The sequence below is a fragment of the Zeus faber genome (assembly GCF_960531495.2).
Source record: "Zeus faber genome assembly, chromosome: 14".
Lineage (NCBI taxonomy): Eukaryota > Metazoa > Chordata > Actinopteri > Zeiformes > Zeidae > Zeus > Zeus faber.
Window position 1 is genome coordinate 31962684 of NC_137200.1, and position 12088 is coordinate 31974771.

A 12088-nucleotide genomic window follows, 5' to 3' on the forward strand; every position below is an offset into this window, starting at 1 on the left:
GCACCTACAATGGAGACGTGAGCGTCACAACTGGACCGTGGAGCAATGGAAGAAGGTGGCCTGGTCTGATGAATCACCTTTTCTTCTACATCATGTGCATGGGTGGGGTTAGGGTCCAATCCGATGGAGCATCTGTGGGATGTGGAACAACAAACCTGATCCGCCTCAGAGGTCTTGTGGAGTCCAGACCTCCACGGGTCAGAGCTGTTTTGGTGGCACAGTGGGGGGCCTACACAATATTAGTAGTTACGAACCCGGGTTCGTATCTGGCCTGTGGTCATTTGCTGCTCTCTCTCTCTCACTCTCTCATAGTTTATTGTTGAAGCATTAAAGTTGTTGAGGTCTCAACTACAGATTAACTTGCTGTGTTATTTATTAGTTATTAAAGTGTGTGTGCTTGGTGCTTGCAGCCGGTTCGTCCCTACATCGTGATCACACACTCTGCAGCACCGCTTGTGTCGCAGCTGCAGGGACAAACCCTGACCACGCCCATCATCTACACAAATCCAATAGGAGAAGAGCAACAGAGGAATCAATCACACATCCAGCCAATCTTCATTCAGCAAGGTAAAGGATGTATAAATCAACATAAGAAGCATTTTTTACACTAAAAGTGTAGGTGACTGAGTTTTCCTCCCTGTGTCTGTATGGCAGCGTTCCCTCTAGAGCTCCAGCAGCTCTCTGTCTGTAAAGAGGAGCTTCCCCCTGAGCAGCAGGAGTGGAGCTCCAGTCTGGACCTGGAGGAGCCAGAGCCCCCACACATTAAAGAGGAAGAGGAGGAGTTCCCTGTGAAGAGGGAACATGATGAAGAGTGGGCTCAGTGGTCCCAGCTTCATCAGCCCCAAACTAAGAAGAAGAGAGAGGCAGAACCTGTAGCCAGTATCTCAACTGAACAGATTAAAGCAGAAGAAATAGATCCAGAAGATCCAGCTGCTGCTTTAGAACCAAGTGTTGCTGAGCAGCTCCTCTCTTCACACTATTCTGAAGACTGAAGACTGTGATGGAGGTTGGAAGGAGACCACAGAACTTCCGTCAGGTAACTGGTTGTTTTCTTTCTCCTTCCAAGCTCTCCTGTTTAGTTGTTTAATTGTGACTGCAGGTTTCAGGCAGTGAATCAGTCTGACCTGACCTCCTCCTTCAGACCTTTTTTTTAATTATTAGAACTGAAGGTGTTATTTGCACAGAAACTTTTCATATATGTATATATATATTTACATTTACATTTAGTCATTTGGCAGACGCTTTTATCCAAAGCGACTTACAAGGGAGAATAACATTCAGCTACATTGCGACAGAGATTAGTGTAACAACAACATTGGTGTAACAATAAATACTGCAAGGTGGTGCAAAGTAATTGTAGATTAGGACAGGAGGTACTCACTGAAGAGCTGGGTCTTCAGGTGCTTCTTAAAGACAGAGAGGGAGGTCCCCGCTCTGGTCATTTTTGGCAGCTCGTTCCACCAACGTGGAACTACAAATGAGAATAGCCTGGATTGCCGTGGCTGTATGGCCGGCAGAGCCAGGCGACGCTCATTTGACGAGCGCAGCATCCGGGGGGCAACATGTGCTCTTACAAGAGCATTTAAGTAGGCGGGAGCATTCCCAGCAATCACTCTGTAGGCCAGCATAAGAGACTTGAACTTGATGCGGGCGGCTACAGGTAACCAGTGGAGCTCGATGAGCAGCGGAGTGACATGTGCCCTCTTTGGCTGGTTGAACACCAGTCGCGCCGCCGCATTCTGTATCATCTGAAGTGGCTTCACCGCACAGGCCGGCAAGCCTGTTAAGAGGGCGTTGCAGTAGTCGAGACGGGACATCACCAAGGTTTGTACCAGCAGTTGAGTGGCATATTGGGTCAGGTACGGCCTGACTTTTCGGCTGTTGAGTAGTGCGAAGCGGCAGGACCGGGAGACGGCGGCAACATGGTCCGAGAATGTCAGTTGGTCATCAATAATGACACCTAGATTCCTTGCAGCCTTGGTAGGAACAAGAGATAGAGAGTCGATTTTAATATCAATGTTGTGATAAATACCTTGTTTGGCCGGGAAGACCAGCAGTTCCATTTTCGCCAGATTTAGTTGAAGATGATAATCCTTCATCGATGTGGATATGTCAGCGAGACAATCCGAGATCCGCGTCGAGACAGTAGGGTCGTCGGGCGGGAAGGACAGATAGAGTTGAGTATCATCCGCATAGCAGTGATATGAAAAGCCATGTGAGCGGATGATCGGGCCCAGTGAGGTGGTGTATATGGCAAAGAGGAGGGGTCCTAGCACCGAGCCTTGGGGCACCCCTGTGGTGAGGTTGTGAGGCACAGACAGCTGGCCTCGCCATGTCACACTGAACGAGCGCCCAGTAAGGTAAGATTCCCCATCCCCCCCGTTAGGGGGTTTGTTCAAGGACACTTCCCATTCTACCAGCCAGGGATCAAACCAGCAATGTTCCCGAATCGCTAGGCGACCTACTCTACCGCCTTAGCTACTGCCCCCCCCCATACCTTGGCATTCACTTCGGTGACTGTGGGCTGATTTGGTTTAAGCAGCCACACCAGTCTTGGGTTTAGGTAATTGGGGAAAAAAACATGCACACATCATTGTCTGACCAGCGATGGACACTCATCACCAGGTCCCCGGGCGTGTCCACGAATGATGCCCACTGCTCCTGGCTGCCCCACTGGAGGAAGGACAAGCCAGGATGGGTTAAATGCAGATGCCTCATTTTACCGGCCACCATCCAAAACATACGTGTGTGCGTGTGGTGAGCTGTGTGACAATTAAAGATTCTTCTTCTTCATACTAGTTATGAAATCATTTAAAATCAATAAGTGGGATATTGGCATATTGCAGTCAGTCATTATAGCAAATTAACCCTTTTTTCAGTGATCAGCCTTTACTGAACCTCCTAAATTCATTGTGCCCTCTCTAACTTGTTTTACAAACCATTCTTGTCTATCTCTTCTCTCGTAGGTTTTTACAGAAAACATCATCCTACTCACGGAGGAAAGAAACGATACGACTGTGAACAGTGTGGGAAGAGATTCAGTCAATCGTCCAATCTGAAAGATCATCAGCGTATGCACACAGTAGAGAAATCTTACCACTGTGAACAGTGTGGGAAGAGCTTTATGACGAGGGCTGAAATAAAAATACATCAGCGTATGCACACAGGAGAGAAACCATACCTGTGTAAACATTGTGGGAAAAGATTCAGCCAATCGTCCAATCTCAAAATTCATCAGCGCATGCACACTGGAGAGAAACCGTTCCCCTGTGAACAGTGTGCAAAGCGATTCAGTCAATCAACCTATCTCAAGATCCATAAAATTTCCCACATAGGAGAGAAACCTTACCACTGTGAACAGTGTGGGAAGAGCTTTACAACGAGGAGCGAAGTAAAAGTACATCAGCGTATACACACAGGAGAGAAACCTTTCCACTGTGAACAGTGTGGGAAGGGTTTTACGACAAAGGGTAATTTAAGAGTACATCAGCGTACGCACACAAGATAGAAACCTCTGTGAACAGTGTGGGAAATGATTGTCGCCACAATATTCTCAAAACACAGTGATTTCACACTGGAATTAGACCATATGACTGTGAACAGTGTGGGAAGACCTTTTGTTCTAAAAGTCCTCTCAGTAGACATCATCTTAGTCACAAATGAGAGCGACTGCAAGTCTTCTCTTTTTGCTCCTGCTCTGCTTTGTGTTTTCCTTCAAAGAAAGATTTGCTCAATCCTTCACTGCCAGACACTGTCAGACACTGAGAACACATTCATTTCAATTGTAGAAACTATTATTACTAATGTGAAGTGTTATTGTACATTCTTGATTGTTTAATTCCTCATTTGTCTTTGTAAATCAATTTTGTACTAATAGTTGAATATTGTTGGAACATTAAACTGCATATAAAACAACATACAATACTCAAACAAAATGTATGCATGTATTGTAAATATAAACACATAACTAAAATGAGACGGAGTCCAGATTAGTCGTATTAGATACGTATTACAGGTTTCTGAGGTGTAGTAAGTCAACAAAAAAGAAAGGGACAGTTCCTCTGAAGGTTCTTGGAACTTTCCACAGTACAAATGCAATAGCAATAATTTATCTATTTTCACAGTTTATTTGATTTACTCTATGATATACCAAAGGCATGCAGGTATACATGAGAAAATTGCTTTTAATTTCATCACTTTTCAGGAGGAATAACGCATTGTTGCAATGAGCTGTAAGAGTACCAACAAATTTGTCCACGTCTGTATATACTGTAACTTTGCATGATGATGTCACAAATTGCCCCGCTCCCCAAACTTATCAAATCACACCAACGTTCTTCTACTTCCAGTAAATTGCGTGTTTTTCACTAATTTCTGCTCCAAATGTGCATCAATATTGATCAAAATCGAACTACAAGAAATGTCTCTGTCCTAACGATACCTCAACCATGTCTCTGCGTACTGAGGTTGCTGTGGTTCAGATACTCTTAGTCTGAAAAACTTCAAGAAGATTAATAATAATAAAAATCTGAGAAAAGGGTTTAATAAACAACTAAATCTTCTTCAACCTTCTTCTTCATCCTTCAATCAACTTCAGACACATCTCCTATCCCACCACTAACCCTCCCTATGAGCTGTGGATGGGGAATTGATTGTCAAAATCGGTTACAATTTCAAGATAGGAAATAAGAGGGTGCCAAATCTTTTCAAATTCCCCAATCTTATCTCTCAGAACATATTGAATTCTCTCCAGGTGTAATGTACTGGTCAGTTCTGTAAGCCACTGTTTCACTGACAGCACCTCTGCCTTCTTCCAGAACATAAGAAGTTGTTTTTTTAGCAATAATTATCTGATAAGAGATGAATGGTTGCTGAGCAAACCTTAACATGTCTTGGGATATTCCTAAAATAATTAAGTTTTGATCTGGCTCTCCTTGCACTTCAAATATGTGTGAGAAAGGGTATGAAAGTTTTGCACTTTAGGACAAAGTGCAAAGCTGTGAGCTGGGTTGGCCTCAGCAGAAAAGTTGGGGAAGAGAGAAGGTAATTGGGATCAGTGTGGTTGCATACCTGTTGCTCGTTGGTTGGTCTAACGAGCAAGACGTAACATCCTCCATCCCCACAAACACTCAGGATAGGAGCCTGTGTCATGACATGTTCTATCTGCTCCTGGACTAAACCAGCTAGCCCACTCTACAATAAACTGGTGTTTACAACCCCCCTGTCTTCTGTGCCGGAGGGCCCTGAAAACGCCACTTGGATGGCATGTGGTAGGTGAAACTGATGCAGTTTACAACACAGAAAGTAGAGATCAACACTGAGCTTGAATGTGCGATTCTTAAAGTGTGCACGAGAAAGAAATGGAGTTGTGGCGGAGGATGTTCGAGAGAAAAACGGACTTGTAGTATTAAATGATGATAGGCCAACATGGTTCCAACTCAGTTGGGCAGCAAAACCATGTATAGACTTAAACTTCACATCAGCTGAGCTTGCCTTAGTGCGTGAATGGGATATAATGAACAGATACACCATGGGGAGTGATCATGTTCCAATATTAAGCAAGTTTGGTGGGACGCCTGTGAAAGAACGATGAAAGGCCAAGGCAATTCAATTACTCAAGAGCAAGGTGGGAAGAATTCACAGAGATGACAGGTCGGAAATGCAAGTGGTGAGGATGTGGAAAGGTGGAACGGAACACTTTGTGAAATGCGAACATTGGCTGCAGATGAGTGAACACCAAAAACACAAGGTCCAAAAGAACGTCAGCTTGTACCATGGTGGAATAATGCATTCAAACCTGCTGTGCGCGGTTGGAAAGGAAACAGTCCATTGGGAAGCCGCGCAATCGCATATAAGAAACTCAGGGCAAAGGCCTGGAAAAGGAAGCAAGCTGGTATTTAGGTAGCGCAAAGGCAAGGTTGAACGTTATGGCCCTTAGTGCATTGAATGGCAGGGGTGTACAGGACATCTACAGTACTGTTTTACAATCTGATGAGCAGGAAGCAGTTGACAATGAAGCTAAGGCAGACATGCTAGTAAAAACATTTAAAACAACGATAGCTCAGAGAATATAAGTTCAGCAAGCAAAACGAAGAGGGAGGAGAAGTTGGAAAATAAGAATTTCAAACTAGAACATAATGATAATGCATATGTAGTGAATACCTTCTTTGCAAGAACCCAAACAAGCCATTCAGAAAAAGAGAGACACAACACCTGGAACGGAAGGGTGGGGCCACAACTCATCCCTTCCAGGTGTTTCGCCATCTTGGTAACCCGGTACTAGAGGAACAATACAAGCAGCCACACCAGTCAATACAATATGGGAACATGGACATTTGCCAAAAGGCGCAAATGAACCTGGCTATTACCGTCCAATTGCACTGACAGCTGTATTATTTACAGTAATGGAACTTATTGATGCAGACAGACTAGGTTCACCAAGGGGCGTGGTTAAGCCACGGCTGCAGAGGGCAGCATGGCTTATGGGACAGCAACTTCCTCTGCTCTAAAGAAGTGTGAAGGGTGCAGTGCAGGCTAACGCACTTGGAATATGTGGTAGGGCTTTTAGAGCAACACCTATCAATGCTCCTTTAATGGAAATGGGGGAAACCACATTCGAGCTGAGAAGGAACAAATGGTCTCTCAACTACTGGTCTGAGCTGCAGAGTTATAGGTGCTTAAAACTGAACAAGTGTTTCCCGGGAGAGCACTGGGAACTTCAGGTAATGGAGGGGGTAAGGAGGGGGAGTCTGGTAAATCCCATAGGTGAGGCAGCATGAGAAGTGGGATTATGTAACGTTTGTGGATGGGCCCGGCAGTGTCCTGGCCTCTTGTTCCGAACCCAATGTAGACTGTTCCATTAGACCTGTTGTAGAAATGTTACAGAAGTTAGAGGACCACATTGTTTGGGCTATTGAAATAGTAGATTGAGGGTAACGTTCTCGCTTAATGCCACTCCCAAGAGATAAGTCAGTCTGGTAGACGGTACAATTTAATCAGATTAATTGTTGTAATATTCGGCTAATGACACACTCCACAGCTACATATTATAAAAGGGTATGTACAGTATCTGTGTATTGAGCCAGTCTCCTCTGCAGAGAAACTCAGATCTTAAATTAATGAACCTCTTCTTCAGGGTGATTATTTTCCACCACAGATTTGTGTTACAAACGGGACTGGAAATAGATTAAAAAAAGGACATTCCTGTGCCTCCAGGCACCGGTATCGTCGGGGCAGCGATCCTTCCCACAGATTGAAAAAAATTGGCCAAAGTAGGCGTTTTGTTAATTTCATTTCCATTTGTGGGAGGAATCTGCTGTTTTTTCCCCTGACGATACGGGCAAGACCAGAATCTATTTGGCTCTCCAAACAAATAACTAATGCAGTGGAAAAGAGGTACTAACAAAATAAAATGTTTAAAAAAAGACAAAGAAAAAAACACATTTTTTAACCAAAATCGCCTAGGTGAAAAGGGGAAAGACAGCCACTTTAAAAACATTTGTACAGGTCTGTACAGATTCAGGACATAAGTTTTGCTGTGGATACCACTGTAAACAGTGAGTGAGGGTCTGTAGCCTGCCGGAGAAAGAGGAAATGAGCTGGTGGTTATTGTATTGTCTGCGCGCCACTGGAAAGTTTAGGTAATATCAAAGCTGGTTATTGAACTGACAGGTTGTTTGTCCTGGAAACATGGTCTGGTTGTACCACTATAGCTAGAGAGCTATGATATCCTTGGTGTATTCAAGAGTCAAGAGATTCAAGATTTTTTTATTTGTCACATACATATACATACTTTCATACATATATGAGGTGAAATGTAATGCAACGCACCCGGTGATAGCACACAATATGTCCTAGGAAAAAAAATATATAAAAGTAAAAAAATCCTTTTTAATAGACCGACTAACTGACTCCTAAAACAAAATACAGTAAGTTGAATACTTATTGAATAAGATAAAAATATATAGAATAAAATGCAATAAAAATAAAATGAAATAGATAGAGGGAATATGGCTATGTATATACAGATATGTGCATTAAAGTGTCATGTGAATTAAAGTGTCATGTGAATGTGAATAGAGTGAGGTAGTGTTTGGGATAATACAGCACAATATACAACAGTACGGCGCAGCAATATAGCATCACGAACAACCCTGAACAGTGACACAATATGCGGTACAGTTTGCTACATATAGTACAGTAGGTAGTGGAGCCTATGTGTTAGGACCCCTGGTGAGGTCAGCATTGACAGTTCTTATGGCTTGCGAGAAAAAAACTCTGTCTCAGTCTCTCTGTTCTCGCTGTGTGACTGCGGAGGCGCTTGCCTGACCGCAGCAGCTGAAACAGTCCGTTGTTGGGGTGATGAGGATCCTTCATGATCCTGCGGGCTCTGCTACTACACCTCCTGGTGTATAGCTCCTGCAAGGGGGGGAGGGTAGTTCCAGTGGTACGTTCAGCTGAACGCACCACCCTCTGCAGGGCCCGTCTGTCCCGGGCAGTACAGTTCCCAAACCAGGCAGTGATGTTGCCTGTCAGGATGCTCTCCACTGCTCCAGAGTAGAAGGACTTGAGGATCCTCACCGAGACCCGGAATTTCCTCAGCTGCCTGAGGTGGTAGAGACGCTGCCTCGCCTTTCTCACCAGAGTGTCTGTGTGTACAGTCCATGTTAGGTCCTCTGTGATGTGGACACCCAGATATCTGAAGCTGCTCACCCTGTTGACAGAAGTCCCATTAATCCACAAGGGCGCGTGCGTCCTCGATTGTGATCCACGCCTAAAGTCCACAATCAGCTCCTTGGTTTTGCTGACGTTCAGGTGTAGGCTGTTGTCCTGGCACCAGAGTGACAGGTCAGCCACCTCCCCGTCGTAGTCCTTTTCATCGCAGTCTGTGATCAGGCCCACGACCACGGTGTCGTCAGCAAACTTGATGATGGTGTTGGAGCTGGACCTGGCCACACAGTCATGTGTGTACAGGGAGTACAGTAGGGGGCTGAGGACGCAGCCCTGGGGGGATCCTGTATTCAGGGTGAGGGAGCTTGACATGTACTTCCCCACCTTGACCACCTGGGGGCGGCCTGTGAGGAAGTCCAGGATCCAGGTGCACAGCGGACCATTCAATCCTAGCTCCATCAGCTTGACAGCCAGTCTGGTGGGGACTATGGTGTTGAAAGCTGAACTATAATCAATGAACAGCATTCTCACATAGGCCCCCTTCTGGCCATCCAGGTGCGTGAGCGTGGTGTGCAGTACCTGAGAGACCGCGTCATCCGTGGATCTGTTCTGCCGGTACGCAAACTGCAACGGGTCCAAGGTGCGGGGGAGGGAGGCGCAGATGTAATCCTTAATCAGCCTCTCGAAACACTTCATGACCACCGAGGTGAGGGCCACCGGACGGTAGTCATTCAGGCAGGTTGGAGAGGCGATCTTCGGGACAGGAACGACGGTGGACCTCTTGAAGCAGGATGGGACCACTGACTCAGCCAGGGAGATGTTGAATATTGTGGTGAACACCGGAGCTAGCTGGTTAGCACAGGTCTTCAGTACTCGTCCAGAAATGCCGTCTGGGCCCGCAGCTTTCCTGGTGTTCACCCGCATCAAAGCCCTCCTGACCTCGTGCACGGACACTGAGAGTGCGCGCTCATCCCGGGGATGGTAGCTCAGGCGGTAGAGCTGGTGGTCTAGTAATCTAAAGGTTGCTGGTTCGATCCCAGGCTCCTCCTGCTAGCATGCTGTAGTGTCCCTGAGCATGACACTTAACCCCTAATTGCTCCTGATGGCTGCGTCCGTCGGTGTTTGAATAATTGTAAGTCGCTTTGGATAAAAGCGTCTGCTAAATGCAATGTAATGTAATGTAATCCCCAGTGGTGTAACTCCAATTAGCCGGCGAGCTAGCGGTGCTGCTGCCAGACTCGAACCGCGCATAAAAGGAGTTCAGTTGGTTCTTGTGGTCGGTCCAGACGACAAATGGGTGTTGGGCCCCCTCCAGCCAGTGCCGCCACTCCTCCAACGCCAGTTTGACTGCCAGTAGCTCCGGGTTCCCTATGTCATAGTTCCGTTCCGCTGGGGTGAGGCGACGGGAGAAGAAAGCACATGGATGGAGCTTCCTGTCGTGAGTCCTTTGGGACAAAACGGCCCCCACATAGAGGCCATTGGCGAGCAGGCGGTGAAGGACCTGTCTCACATGCTGTATGTGTTCGGGAAGGGTCCTGGAGAAGATGAGGATGTCATCGATGTAGACGAACACGGAGCGGTTGAGAAACTCACGGAGGACGTCGTTTACAAAGGCCTGGAGGACAGCGGGAGCATTGGCCAATCCAAAAGGCATGACCAGGTATTCATAATGGCCGGTAGGTGTGTTGAAGGCGGTCTTCCACTCATCCTCCTCGCGGACGAGATTGTATGCGTTTCGAAGATCGAGTTTGGTGAAGATAGTGGCGCCTTGCAGTTGCTCGAAAGATGTGGACATGAGAGGAAGGGGGTAGCGATTCTTGACCGTGATCTTGTTCAGACCACGGTAATCAATGCAGGGACGCAGGCCCCCATCCTTCTTACCCATGAAGAAAAACCCTGCGCCCGCCGGGGAGGTAGAAGGGCGGATGAAACCTGAGGTGAGCGCCCCCCGGATGTACTCCTCCATGGCTGTAGTCTCAGGGGCAGAGAGAGAGAAGAGACGTCCTCGAGGAGGGCAGGTGCCAGGCAGAAGGTCGATGGCGCAGTCATAGGACCGATGGGGAGGAAGCGTGGTGGCCCGTCTCTTGCTGAAGACCTCCCTCAGATCGGCATACTCGTGGGGCACTTGTGAAAACTCGGGATGGATGGGACCTTGAATACGGACTGGAGCCAGGACACGGACAGGAACTCCGGAGTGGGCAGGGGCTTGGGAAGGGGCCCGAGCTTGGACACGGACTGGAGACTCGAGAGGGTGAGAAGACGGACTAGAACGAAGACAGGTGGTGTGGCAGGCAGGGCCCCATTCGGTGAGACGCCCGGAGGCCCAGTCCAGATGTGGGTTGTGACGGGCTAGCCATGGGTAGCCCAGGACCAGTGGAAACTCAGGAGAGTGGATGAGGTGGAGCTGGATTACCTCTGAATGTTTTCCCTCCAGTGACAGCCAAAGGGGGGCGGTCCGATGGCACACGCTACCGGACCCCAGTGGTCTTCCATCCAGGGCTGTCACCGTGAGAGGATGCTCTAGAGGTGCCAGAGGGAGCTTTAGGGCCTTTGCTAGCCCTACATCCAGGAAGCTTCCTGCAGCGCCGGAATCCACCATAGCTTGGAGGGAGTGATGTTGATCTCCCCAGGCGAGGGAGGCAGCCAGCAGGACCCTGGTCGCCTCGAGTTCGGGAGAGAAGGTTGGCCTCGTCGCAGTTCTCCCTACCCTGGACGAGAGTTGGCTTTTCCCGAGAGCTCAGGGCAGGAAGAACGGAAATGCCCCGGGATCCCACAGTACAAGCAGCAGCGCTCTCTCATCCGCCGGTCACGTTCGGACCGAGAGAGCCGTGTGCTGCCTACTTGCATCGGCTCTTCCCTTGATGCTGGAGGCAAGCTCGGGATAGCCAGGAGATGCTCGGGAGGCCTCGTCCCCAGAGCCGCTCTGCGCGCTGGTATTGGTGAAGCGGGGAAAACGCGTTCCCCTTGTCTCTCCCGGAGGCGGTTGTCCACCCGAATCGCTGCATCGATGAGCGTGTCCAGGTCCTCCTGCGCCTCCCGGGATGCCAGCTCGTCCTTGACCCCCTCATTGAGGCCCCCCTGGAAGGCCGCGATGAGTGCCTCGCTGTTCCATCCAGACGCCACGGCGAGGGTGCGGAATGCGATGGCGTAGTCCGCCACGCTCTGTCCCCCCTGGCGGAGCCGGAGTAGCCGTGTCGACGCCTCCCTCCCACTGACTGAGTGGTCGAACACTCGGCGCATCTCCCCGGCAAAAGCCAGGTAGCTGGAGCAGGCCGGGGTTTGCCGATTCCAGATGGCTGTGGCCCAGGAGAGTGCTTTGCCGGTGAGTAGCGTGACCACGTATGCCACCTGTGAGCGCTGGGTGGGGAACTGTGATGGCTGGAGCTCGAAAGCCAGGGAGCATTGTGTCAGAAAGCCA